Source organism: Plodia interpunctella, chromosome 21 (assembly GCF_027563975.2).
Source record: "Plodia interpunctella isolate USDA-ARS_2022_Savannah chromosome 21, ilPloInte3.2, whole genome shotgun sequence".
Taxonomy (NCBI): Eukaryota; Metazoa; Arthropoda; class Insecta; order Lepidoptera; family Pyralidae; genus Plodia; species Plodia interpunctella.
In genome coordinates, this window is record NC_071314.1 from 549,535 (window position 1) to 561,478 (window position 11,944).

General features: G+C 33.9%; 1 protein-coding gene and 1 non-coding gene across 2 annotated transcripts in view; one reads left to right on the forward strand and one right to left on the reverse strand.

Moving 5' to 3' along the window:
- Positions 1-11,199, reverse strand: part of pigs (pickled eggs) — a 149,051-nt gene extending 137,852 nt beyond the window's left edge. The window contains exon 1 of the mRNA XM_053760900.2: positions 10,977-11,199. The gene's annotated coding sequence lies outside the window, so the exon portion shown is untranslated. The remainder of the gene's footprint in view (positions 1-10,976) is intronic.
- On the forward strand, positions 9,066-9,138 carry TRNAR-ACG (transfer RNA arginine (anticodon ACG)). Its single transcript has one exon. It is a non-coding gene; the product is annotated as a tRNA-Arg (tRNA).
- Positions 11,200-11,944: the final 745 nt, after the last annotated feature.

Below are 11,944 nucleotides of genomic sequence, written 5' to 3' on the forward strand. Positions count from 1 at the left end.
GACCCAGTGCTCAATTAGCTTAATCACTGTTACGTAAACTTTTTTTTATAAATCGATAAACAATTTTATATTTAGCTTATTAGGCAAACGGGCGTCGGGATTGTCTGATTAGCAAATTATTTCATTTGTCTGAGATCCGTATTCCATAGTATTAAATAGCATTATTGAGAAGTTTGATGGATGGATGCTGGAAGAGGCCTATGTGTCCCATAACACTCTGGGGTTAAACTACAACAATATCTTTATAAATATTATAAAAAGGAGTACCTCGTCGTATCTGTCTATCTCTCTTTACGAACGCGATAAACTCAAAAACTACCGGACGGATTTTTGTACAGTTTTATAGATAATGTGATTCCTCAGAAAGGTTTAGTGTGTAATTCGTTATGGTTTTACCCGAGCAAATCCCTGACGGGCCGCTAGTACATAATATACATCTCAAGACTTCCATAACTGATAAAATTTCCGCCCACACGCTTACAGAGATGAGGACATTCCAAACAGACAGACGCATTTATATAAAATGCCAAGGGCGAGCCGTGCCAAACACTTAACGATGCCAATCAGAACATCGGACTACTTAACGAGTTCGAACGAAACATCTTTCTTTTCAATCGATGATAAATTGAAAAATAAGACTGGAACTCTGAAATGAAAGTGATATGAATTTTTTTCGGGTATAGAATTATAGGATATGCAACTATAGGATATGCAACGTGCAACTAAAAACTTTATAGGATATGCAACGAAATTTAATATCAGCCCGTAAAAGCAGTCAAGAAAGTCGCATGACGAAAGAATTTGAATTTAGAATGCTATTTCCATGACGACTTCGGTGGCGCATTGAGAAAGTACTATGCCTGCTTTACCTGCCTCTGAACCGAGAGGTCCCGGGTTCGATCCCCGGTCGGGTCATGATAGAAAATGATCTTTTTCTGATTTTTGGCCCGAGTCTTGGATGTTTATCTATATATGTATTTGTTATAAAAATAAATAATATTATAGTATTATTGAGTTAGTATCCCATAACATAAGTCTCCAACTTTGGGGCTAGCTAAATCTGTGTGATTTGTCCGTATATATATTTATTATAGAAATAGAAACTTTTCTCCGAGGAGTAATGTACGAGTTACACTGTCATGCATGCATGCACTGCATGCACAGATTGTATAACACTTCCAGTATCGTGGGTAAGTATTATCCTGAGCTGAGATTTCTGAAAATTTTACTCTTCGAGAAAATTTAATGATAAATATTTACCCAATAACTAATCTCCACCATAATCTATACTTGACATAAATGTGAATAGGTTTTTGTTTATTTCTCTTTCAAATCAAAACGGAGGTCATATTTGGTATAGTGATAGTTGGGGAGCTCTCGATTCTGGAGTGAAAAAGTGGACTTTTTGCTGCAAGTGTAAACGCGGGAAAAGGCTAGTTAATGATAATTTTTTAATTCTTTAAAGCTGCGGGCACATGTCCTGGAGGCCTGTAATAACCTCAATCATAGTTAAGGATCCAATCTATATATTCATTTGGGATCCCTTTTTTTAGCATAAATTTTTTATCCGAATTTCATTTAGCATTACGAGTGAGGCATATATGTATTTTTTTAACATAATAATATTTTGACATACTTGTTTTTTGGCATATTTTTGCAATAAGCATAATTATAGTTTAGGCTAATGTATTTTACCATAATTTTGATTTGCATAAAGCTATAGTGTAGTTCGGCGGGGCGGCCCTCGGGCCAGACATAAGCCGCCAATATGCTTTAGAATATTATACTTTAAAATTGTTATGCTTATGGTAGGTATGCGTAAAAAAATTGTGCCTAAAACATTATACCTAATTAATATTGTGCGTGACTATTATTATGATAAGTAAAAGTATGCCATGTTAAATTATGACATAAAATTGTATGCATAAAAATTGGGAACCATATTAATTTTCGTCGTATGATATATTCCATTTCCATATTCTGTCTTCATTCTAGTTGTGGAATGTTCTAAATGACGCCACCTGTAATGCTGTATCGATAGCATCTAATGGTCTTCACTAATTTGATTCCAAGTCGACACGCCAAAAAAATAAGCTAGAGTACTTCTCAGAGATGGTCAAGTACGAATCGCGCCCGAGGCACGGGACACCAGTGTGTGGGAGGTCAAGTGCGCTTAGCGATCATTCAAATACGAGTATGTACTTGTCCAATGAAACATGGCCTTGACATAATTCCCCCTCGATCGCTAATTATCAAGACACAATATGCATTGTTATCTGATAACTGGCTACCGGTCAGTTGACGACACGTGAAACATTGCTGTGCTAAAATCTGTTTAGAAATAAAACTGTATATTGCAAGTGCTTTCTACCAGATGGGTCATAAGTTTATTAGATTCGGTAGCTTAAACTGAAGTGTAATCACAATGTTCGCTCTCACAGTAAGTCACATTATAAATATCAAATGGAAATGTATGATAATTTAGTTGTCACCTTCACTGTAACGCTTGTCTACACACGAGTCAATCAAACTGCAATATCATTTACTGAAGTATTAACCGATCCGCTTCCGTCTTCCTGATCAGTGTGATGAATAGAATAATTGAATTAAGTTGTCAACAGGACCAAAATTTTTATAATTATATATACCAATCCTACTGATATTATAAATGCGAAAGTTTGTGAGGATGTATGTATGAGTATACACTCATACATACGTATGTAAATTTAGTACAATCAACCGCATGTCTAGTTATCCTGCATGGAACTCTATGCGATGGCAATAGTGGTGAATTGCAATAACTTTGGGTAGTTTGACGTGCTGTTGACTGAACACGGGTGAAATATAACCTGGAATAACACATAGGGTATTTTTTATCCCGAAATTCCCACAGGAGCGAAGCCCCGGGACGCAGCTAGTGATGTATAAATGTAAGTTTTGAAGTGAGTATGTTTGTTACTCGATTTCGTAAAATCTACTGGACGTAATTCGTTGAAGTAAAATATAATTATGCTTATATCGAAATGTGTTAAAGGCCTTACTAGGAAGCTATCCGTCTAGCAAAGCAACATCGCTCTGTCGAGTGATTTGGCTCAAATCACACCTAATCTTTGTCTGTACAGTTAAATTTCTCTAATAAATTTAACTCCTTACCAAAAATTGTTCGGCCACGCGAACCAAATGGCGGGCTTCAGCTAGTATCGAAAAATTACTTAGTCAATTATGACATTTATTTTTAAAAAATACGCTACTGTTTAACAAAATGGCCTTAAAAAGATAAAGTTACTACTTAATATAAGTACAGTATTCATTTACTAATTAACTTACGATATAACCGAAGGACAGTATCTTTATAGAAATAAGGTTTGCCTACACTAGGTTTATTAAACTATGGATGATATACAAGTACATCACTTACAAGTATTGACATCAAAAATTTATTTAAAACGAAGTCTACCGCCGACTTCCAAAGCGCAGGTGAAGAAGCGGCGCAACAAATTCTTAATATAATATTTACACCGCGCCTTCTCTCAAAAGACGTATAGGTTCAATATCAAACCTTACACTTTGCAACCGACAATCAATGAAATTTTATCGACAAAACATTTTCAACCAAAGCACATCTCTAGCCCTTCTAACTGGGGCGTTAATGAACTTGGTCGAGAATAACTTGTGTGAATGTGCAATGCGTTGTCTTCCCCGTCACTCGCGCACTCGAGGTCAGTGACCCAAGAGTATAGTAATTATTTTGATACAGCTGTAATCGTGCGCAATGTTATGTTTAGTTATCTCGTTATTTCATAACTTTCAAGTATTATCTTTTATACAAAATTAATCAGAAATTAGGCCGAGTAGTTTAGACATATTTTCTCGTCATATTTGAAATGATGTACCTAGGCAGTTACGTAATATTTTTCATTTTAACCACTTCCTGAGTTGCCAAAAATCAAAATCAATCATTTATTCAGAAATTAGGCCTTCACAGGCACTTTTTCACGTCATATTCTAAATTAAATGATGTTTACCAAAGCTACAAACTACTAGCATTTCGGAACGACCACTGCTGAGAAGAAATGCCGAAAGAAACTCATTTGAACAGTGTTGGTCCCTATTATGCCAGAAGGGCTTACCATTTTTTAAATATTAATTTATATATAATTTTTTATCAGTAATAAATAAATATGCCTTATAAAACAGAAATTTTACAATTATAATTTTAAAATCTCTTATTTTTTCCATATTTTTAAGTAGGCTTTATGTTGTGTGTGTGTGAGTGTGTATGTATGATGGGTGTATGTACATGCATGTAATATTATATAATAAAGTAAATACAGTCGACCGCACGTCAAGTTAGCTGCATGGATCTCGAAGTAACTGTAATAGCGATGAATTTAATTTGCAATAAATTTGGGTAGCTTAATGTGTTGTCGATTGTACATGACATGGCTCAAAAATATAAAATGAATCTTGTGATAGCGATTGAGTGATATTTGGAATGTAATTAGAACTCTTACTGTGTAAATTTCCTCTCAAAATTTGGTAAATTAAACCAGGGTTTATTTTAAATTATTGACAAGAATTTCGCGTGTGTGTGACGAGTAGCACGTAGCCCCAAATCAATCAGGTAGATATCAATCGTATCTTTATTTTACTCTAGTCTTATCATTAGGAAATAGATATGCTTGTGAATACTTGCACTTTAGTAGTAAATATTTACACTTGTATGGGCACGGTTTCGTGGTGCATGACGCAAAGTTGACGATATATTGTATTTGTAGGTAATAACACATAACACATAGGGTAATTTTATCCCGATATTCCCAAGGGAGCGAAGCCCGAGGGGCAACTGGTTTATATTAGGTAGGAAATAGAATAATGGTGGTTTTAAACAAACGTTTTACGGCCATAAAAATAACAAATAGTTTTATTTTCCAATGTTTTATTTTTAATTTAGTTTCAAGTACCCTAGAGTTAAAAGAAAGTCATTACAAGAGTTATACTCTAAATTAACCCATGTACAATTCAAACTAAACATTCAATATGGTGATTTTATTTTGAGTTTTCAAGACTTGTTCAGATAATTTCAATGTCCAAGCAACTCAAAACGCACACTGAACACATTAATGAGCCCAATCGAATAATATTTAAACACAATTACTACCAATAGGCTACTTGCCCGAGGGTTCGGTTCAATACACGAGGACGGTCCATTGAATTGACTGCTTCCTAAAGGGAAGGGGGTGTGTCGGTAGAATATATACTATTTTTATGTTATTCCCTCAATTTAAACCAGTATTTTTTGAATTCTAGAGTTTCACTGACTGATCAACAAAACTCGAATACAATTTGTGATTAGTGTACCTATAAATAAAGATAAAACTAAAATATTTTAATTATTTTTAAGGGCAAAATCTAATAGTAAGTACATATGTTTTCAAGCATTTTTCACGCAATTAGGGAGTTGTATTGTACATATATACCTACATACATTTGTTGTGTAGATACGTTTCTTTTACCAATACCGAAAAACAAGTAAAATTCAAACATTGTTTCGCAAGAAATCTTATCTTATCCCATTCTCACTGATACCACAGATTATATAGTTAATAACAACCTATTTTTAAATGCGAAACTTGGAATAGGTATGTAGACTTGAAAACACTTAGTCGAAATACTTTCAGTTTAAAATAAATAATAATATAATAATAATACTTTCAGTTTAAAATAAATAATAGACTGTTATCACGTAAAAAAGTATTTTCGACCTATAATAAAGTCACTTCCTCTAAGTACCTATCAAGTGCGTAGATAATAGTATCGGGAAGTCACAGGTTAATGTCGATATCGATAACGACCACCGACACCGCCCCATCCCTACCGAATCAATCAAGAGCGCAGGGCGCAGCGGAAACGCATACGAATGCATCGGACCACTGCACTGAGTGCAAGGATGCAGTTCTTTGAAGATTTGTTGCAGTTCATGTATTGGACCACACGCATTTGTTAGTGCAGCTTGTGCGTTACTTAGATATTGAAGATGACGTCATATAAAGTAACTGTTGCCTGCTATAAATAAATAAATATATTAAGATAAATCACACAGATTGAGCTAGCCCCAAAGTAAGTTCGAGACTTGTGTTATGGGATACTAAATTGAAATTCAAAAATAAATAAATATATTAGGATAAATCACACAGATTGAGCTAGCCCCAAAGTAAGTTCGAGACTTGTGTTATGGGATACTAAATTCAAATTAAAAAATAAATAAATATATTAGGATAAATCACACAGATTGAGCTAGCCCCAAAGTAAGTTCGAGACTTGTGTTATGGGATACTAAATTCAAATTAAAAAATAAATAAATATATTAGGATAAATCACACAGATTGAGCTAGCCCCAAAGTAAGTTCGAGACTTGTGTTATGGGATACTAAATTCAAATTAAAAAATAAATAAATATATTAAGATAAATCACACAGATTGAGCTAGCCCCAAAGTAAGTTCGAGACTTGTGTTATGGGATACTAAATTGAAATTCAAAAATAAATAAATATATTAGGATAAATCACACAGATTGAGCTAGCCCCAAAGTAAGTTCTAGACTTGTGTTATGGGATACTAAATTGAAATTCAAAAATAAATAAATATATTAGGACAAATCACACAGATTGAGCTAGCCCCAAAGTAAGTTCGAGACTTGTGTTATGGGATACTAAATTGAAATTCAAAAATAAATAAATATATTAGGATAAATCACACAGATTGAGCTAGCCCCAAAGTAAGTTCTAGACTTGTGTTATGGGATACTAAATTGAAATTCAAAAATAAATAAATATATTAGGACAAATCACACAGATTGAGCTAGCCCCAAAGTAAGTTCGAGACTTGTGTTATGGGATACTAAATTGAAATTCAAAAATAAATAAATATATTAGGATAAATCACACAGATTGAGCTAGCCCCAAAGTAAGTTCGAGACTTGTGTTATGGGATACTAAATTGAAATTCAAAAATAAATAAATATATTAGGATAAATCACACAGATTGAGCTAGCCCCAAAGTAAGTTCGAGACTTGTGTTATGGGATACTAAATTGAAATTCAAAAATAAATAAATATATTAGGATAAATCACACAGATTGAGCTAGCCCCAAAGTAAGTTCGAGACTTGTGTTATGGGATACTAAATTGAAATTCAAAAATAAATAAATATATTAGGATAAATCACACAGATTGAGCTAGCCCCAAAGTTCGAGACTTGTGTTATGGGATACTAACTCAACGATACTATATTTTATAACATATACATATAAAGATAAACATCCAAGACCCGGGCCAATCGAAAAATATCATTTTCCATCATGACCGACCGGGGATCGAACCCGGGACCTGTCAACGGGTTCAGAGGCAAGCACTTTACCACTGCGCCACCGAGGTCGTCAAAAATTTTCCACAGAAACAACTGTTTTTCCGGGATCAAAGGCACTATAATATGTCCTTCTCCGTACTTCAAACTTCATGTATGGTGGATAATCGTATATAACTTGGGATATTATTCACTCTGGTATTTTTTCCAGTGAACTGAAATATTAAATAAAACTCCAAAAGTGCGAAAGTTAACAGAACTACGAGAAAAATTGTGAGAAAAATTGTAACAATTCAATTGATCACAAAAACTTAAATTAGCGGGAAAATATACATCTTTTGTTTTACATGTCATTTATATTTTTAATTTATTTTCGGCCAATATTTTAATAACTAAACTAAAAAGTTATACAAGAAGATTGGTTGAGTATATAGAGCGTGATGAGGTGACAAAGAAACCTTACTTTCGCATTTATAATATTAGTAAGGACCTAAGGACAGTAGGACAGTAGGTAGTAGTTCTTATCTAGGTAGGTACCTAAGGACAGTATATAGGTTCCTATCTAGGTAGGTAGCTAGTGACGCTATCAAAATGTCGTCATGTTTCCATTGAGCGTTTCGAGCGCCCTTACCGATCGCCAAATTACCTACCTATATAAAATCTAACAAAATTCATTCAATCTTTATTAAAATTTAAAATATCGATATAAAAGTCATGATGTATTTTATGATCTTATCATTTTATCATTATCTGATTTTTTTTAACATTGGATTATGTATTTATAAAGTACATACGTACATACACTTTCAGAGTTGTCATAAACAACTTTGAAAGTGCGGGCCGATAGCTATGGCTTGCATTGGGGACTATGTTTAAAGTAAAAGGTAAGGGTAAAAAATGGGAGTTCAAAAACTGATAGGTATTAGAGTATAATTTGGTGTAGTTTATTAGGGAAGTTTAACCTCTATTTTGCAAGTCGGTAAAACCACTAGTGGCAAGTGGAAAGGTAAATATTGAACCGTGAAATGCTATTGAAAACAAAGGAATTGCGTGAGGACCACCCTGTCTGGGACACACCCCTCACGCCCTCACCCCCTCACCACCCTGGTTTCACAGCCAGACGTCTACATTTACTGTTAAATGTTGATTTCAATGAGTCAGGGATTTTTTGGATCGAAAACTGTGATTTCTTGCTATTAATACATTTGTTATTAAGTATATAAGACTTATTAGAGTTCACTAACTACTTATTGTCTATTTTTAAACAAATAGAGTGAGTCAGTTGTAGCAAAAAATAAAACATTATATCAAATGAATGAATAGAACGGATTGCACCTACGTATAAAAAGTTCGAACGTTCTTGAACGCCTGCCAGAATTATAAAGCAATTTCACGTTTCCAAATCATTTTGCTAAGAGAAGAACATTTTTTTATTTTTACTTTTATCGAATTTGTAACAGCTTGTAGTTGATAAATTATGAGACTTGTATTAAATACATTGTAAAAACATGACAAGTTTCTGAAGACACGAGTTTCAACTTTAATCAAACTTAACACTCACAGGCGAATCGTTATTAAAATATTGAGAAAAAAAAGTACCTTGTCTCGATATTAGGTAGAATCTAGAAACTTTTTGCGATGCTAAGAAAAGATTGAACGGTCGCGTAAACCAACGGCTAATTTGGGTCAACACGATATCTGGCCCTGTGGCGCAACGGATAACGCGTCTGACTACGGATCAGAAGATTCCAGGTTCGAATCCTGGCAGGGTCGCGAGAACGAATCTTTTGTTTTTGTAAATATTTTTAATAATTAATAAAATATACATGATTTTATTAATGAAACTATAATTATTTTCATTCATATATGTGATATGAACAATCTAAACAATTCTAAACAATCAATGAAAAATACTCAAGTTTTATAAACATATAAAGAAACGTCTCTTTTTTTAATAATAAGTTCGTATACCTATATCATTTACTTAGTTTGAACTATACCCTATTATTAAAAAAAAAAAGTTGACAGGCACTTTAAGCTAAAATATGTTTTGTCTCTCTGCCAAATTCAAATTTATAAAGTGCGATTATGATAAAACATTGTTAGCTTAAAATATGTTTAAACTTTTTTATGAACAACGGGATTAGTCTCTCAGACTACATACCTCTAAAACAGGACCTAAGCTTTCTAGACATAGAAAATAGATACCTACTAAAATTCTGCGTTTCATTCTGTGGTAACATGCGGTACCTAGAGAGAGAATTTAATTAAGCATAAGCATTATGCTTAGGTACATCGTAAAGGCCTACCTACCTACTTATCTAACCAATATCGTAGACTGTCCTGTTACAAACAAAAAGATTACAAGGGTGGTATAAAAGGAAAAAAGATATTTTAATTTATTGCTTCACGGCTCTCAAAAATTCTATTTTTACGTTTTTACGCACTATTGTTAACCCAAACAAGATTCAAATAGCCACAAGGTAGACATGTATTTTTGTGCTGTTTTTTGAGGTTTTTCAATTTATTTCTTTCTTTTGAGTCTGTCTAACAATAGACGGACAGGTTAGATTTATACCTGCGAAGGTGAATCAAGAAAGAAAATAACATTCCTCTATTGGGTTCCGTATAGATTCCATGGGTTAGATTAGGAAGAAAATGCTGCGGTGAAGTTTGTTGCGCCGCTTCTTCTTCATCTGCGTTTTGAAGTCGGTAGTAGATTTTTTTTTTGACGTCAATAAATGATGTATATCATCCTAAATTGAATAAAGAATTTTGAATTTTAGTTGAATTTTGAATTTTCAGACGGTCGGTTGACATTACAGTCCACTAGTTTGCTTAGAAACAACAACAAATAGCGGACAATTTACTACTAGGCCTACTTAAAATTTAAAATGTAAATATGAATCACCTAATGTAATTTTTAACTAAAACGTTTTTAGCATAGAACAAAAAAAAAGAAAAAAAAAACATAAGTAGGTGCAAAAAGTATTTACTAGCACAGTAGCAGCACCACATTCGTTTTTTGGTTTCAATCACATCCCACTGAACCAAAAGCCATGACCTTTGTTTGGCAGAACGTGCCACAAACGCCTCTGCGCGACTTAGTAAAAAAAGTATTAGAAAAAAAAAGGTTTGGAAATATGGTTTAAAACGAGATCAAGCTCTAAATATGTAAATGACTTTAGTTATCTACTTATTTTCGGCCAGTCTGTGTACACCTGTACCTAGGTGAAGGTTTACCTAAATGTGAGATATGTATTTAAGGTAAGGGAGGTAGGTACTTAAATTCCAACACAATGATTACACAGGGAAGGTTTTAGAATAAATTCACGTAACGGAAATCACGGGTTTTGGCTATTTATGCAAATAAAAGCAATAATACCTACTCAGTACTCACCGCTCTTAAATGCAGAGATTACATTATTCAAAATATGAACGATAGTCAATTTTATTGAAATTTCTACTTAATTTCTCTTGAAATAAAGGCTATTTTAGCCTAGAAGAATCTCGTTTAGACAACCATCTCATGTAGCAAAGCAAATACCTATTGCCGAATTCAGGCAATCATGATTATGAAAAAGATAATCTGTATTACAAACTGTACATACCTGAGGATATGCAAAATATTATTTTCATAAACAGCAAACTGAATCACATAACAGTACTCAACACAGAATCAGCACTATCACAAATCGAAATTAATAATTAATAGCACAACACCAGAACCATAGATTACACAGATAAAAGCACGACAAATAAATCAACAATCTAATCAGTTATATTCACATAACCTAAAAAAAATATTGTGCCACGAAGGCAAGCAGGGTTGGAATGGACCACCCTCGATTCAAAGCTGACAGCTGACTGGCAGCAGCTAAAAACAAGAGGATTTCACGCATGCGCTCTATGTTTTTTTATGGCCACAGCGCAAGGGAGCGTGTGGCAAAATCTTTGCCATTCCATTTGTTTATCTTAACACTTGACTTAATGCTTTGTCGTGTTTAGACATTAGTGAATATTTGGATATGGCAGATTGAAAATGGTCGAGAATGGGGCGTGAAAAGATTATCACACTATTGGTGAAAACTGTACAAGAATGCGTAAGGTAGTTTTCAGCTCATCACGTTCATTCAAACGCTATTACTTATTTTTATAATTACAAAATTTTTAAAAAATACCTAATCTGATGGACAGCGGTTGACATTTGATCTGACGCGTAATGAAGGGTTAAATATTCAATTTTAAACCCCACTTAGTTACCCTCGTGGTTAAACGGACACTAATAATGACGAGTACCCATTAAGTACCCTTGTAAAATTTAATTAAACATGTTTTTAGAACCCTTTTTATCGTCGTGGTGTTTGGTTTTCGTTTCTTGTTATTTATGTATTCCGTTCTCTCTCCCATCTGAGCGTTTTGCCGGTTTCTACCTCAGCCATTGAGCGTCGAAGCCCAGGGCTTACGACACTTCGTCTCCACTTCTCACGATGGCCGACATCCCTAGTTGTCAGACAATTGAGGCATTTTTATTCGTTTAGTCCACCAAGATGTTCACGAGGATCCCCTGGGGGATCGA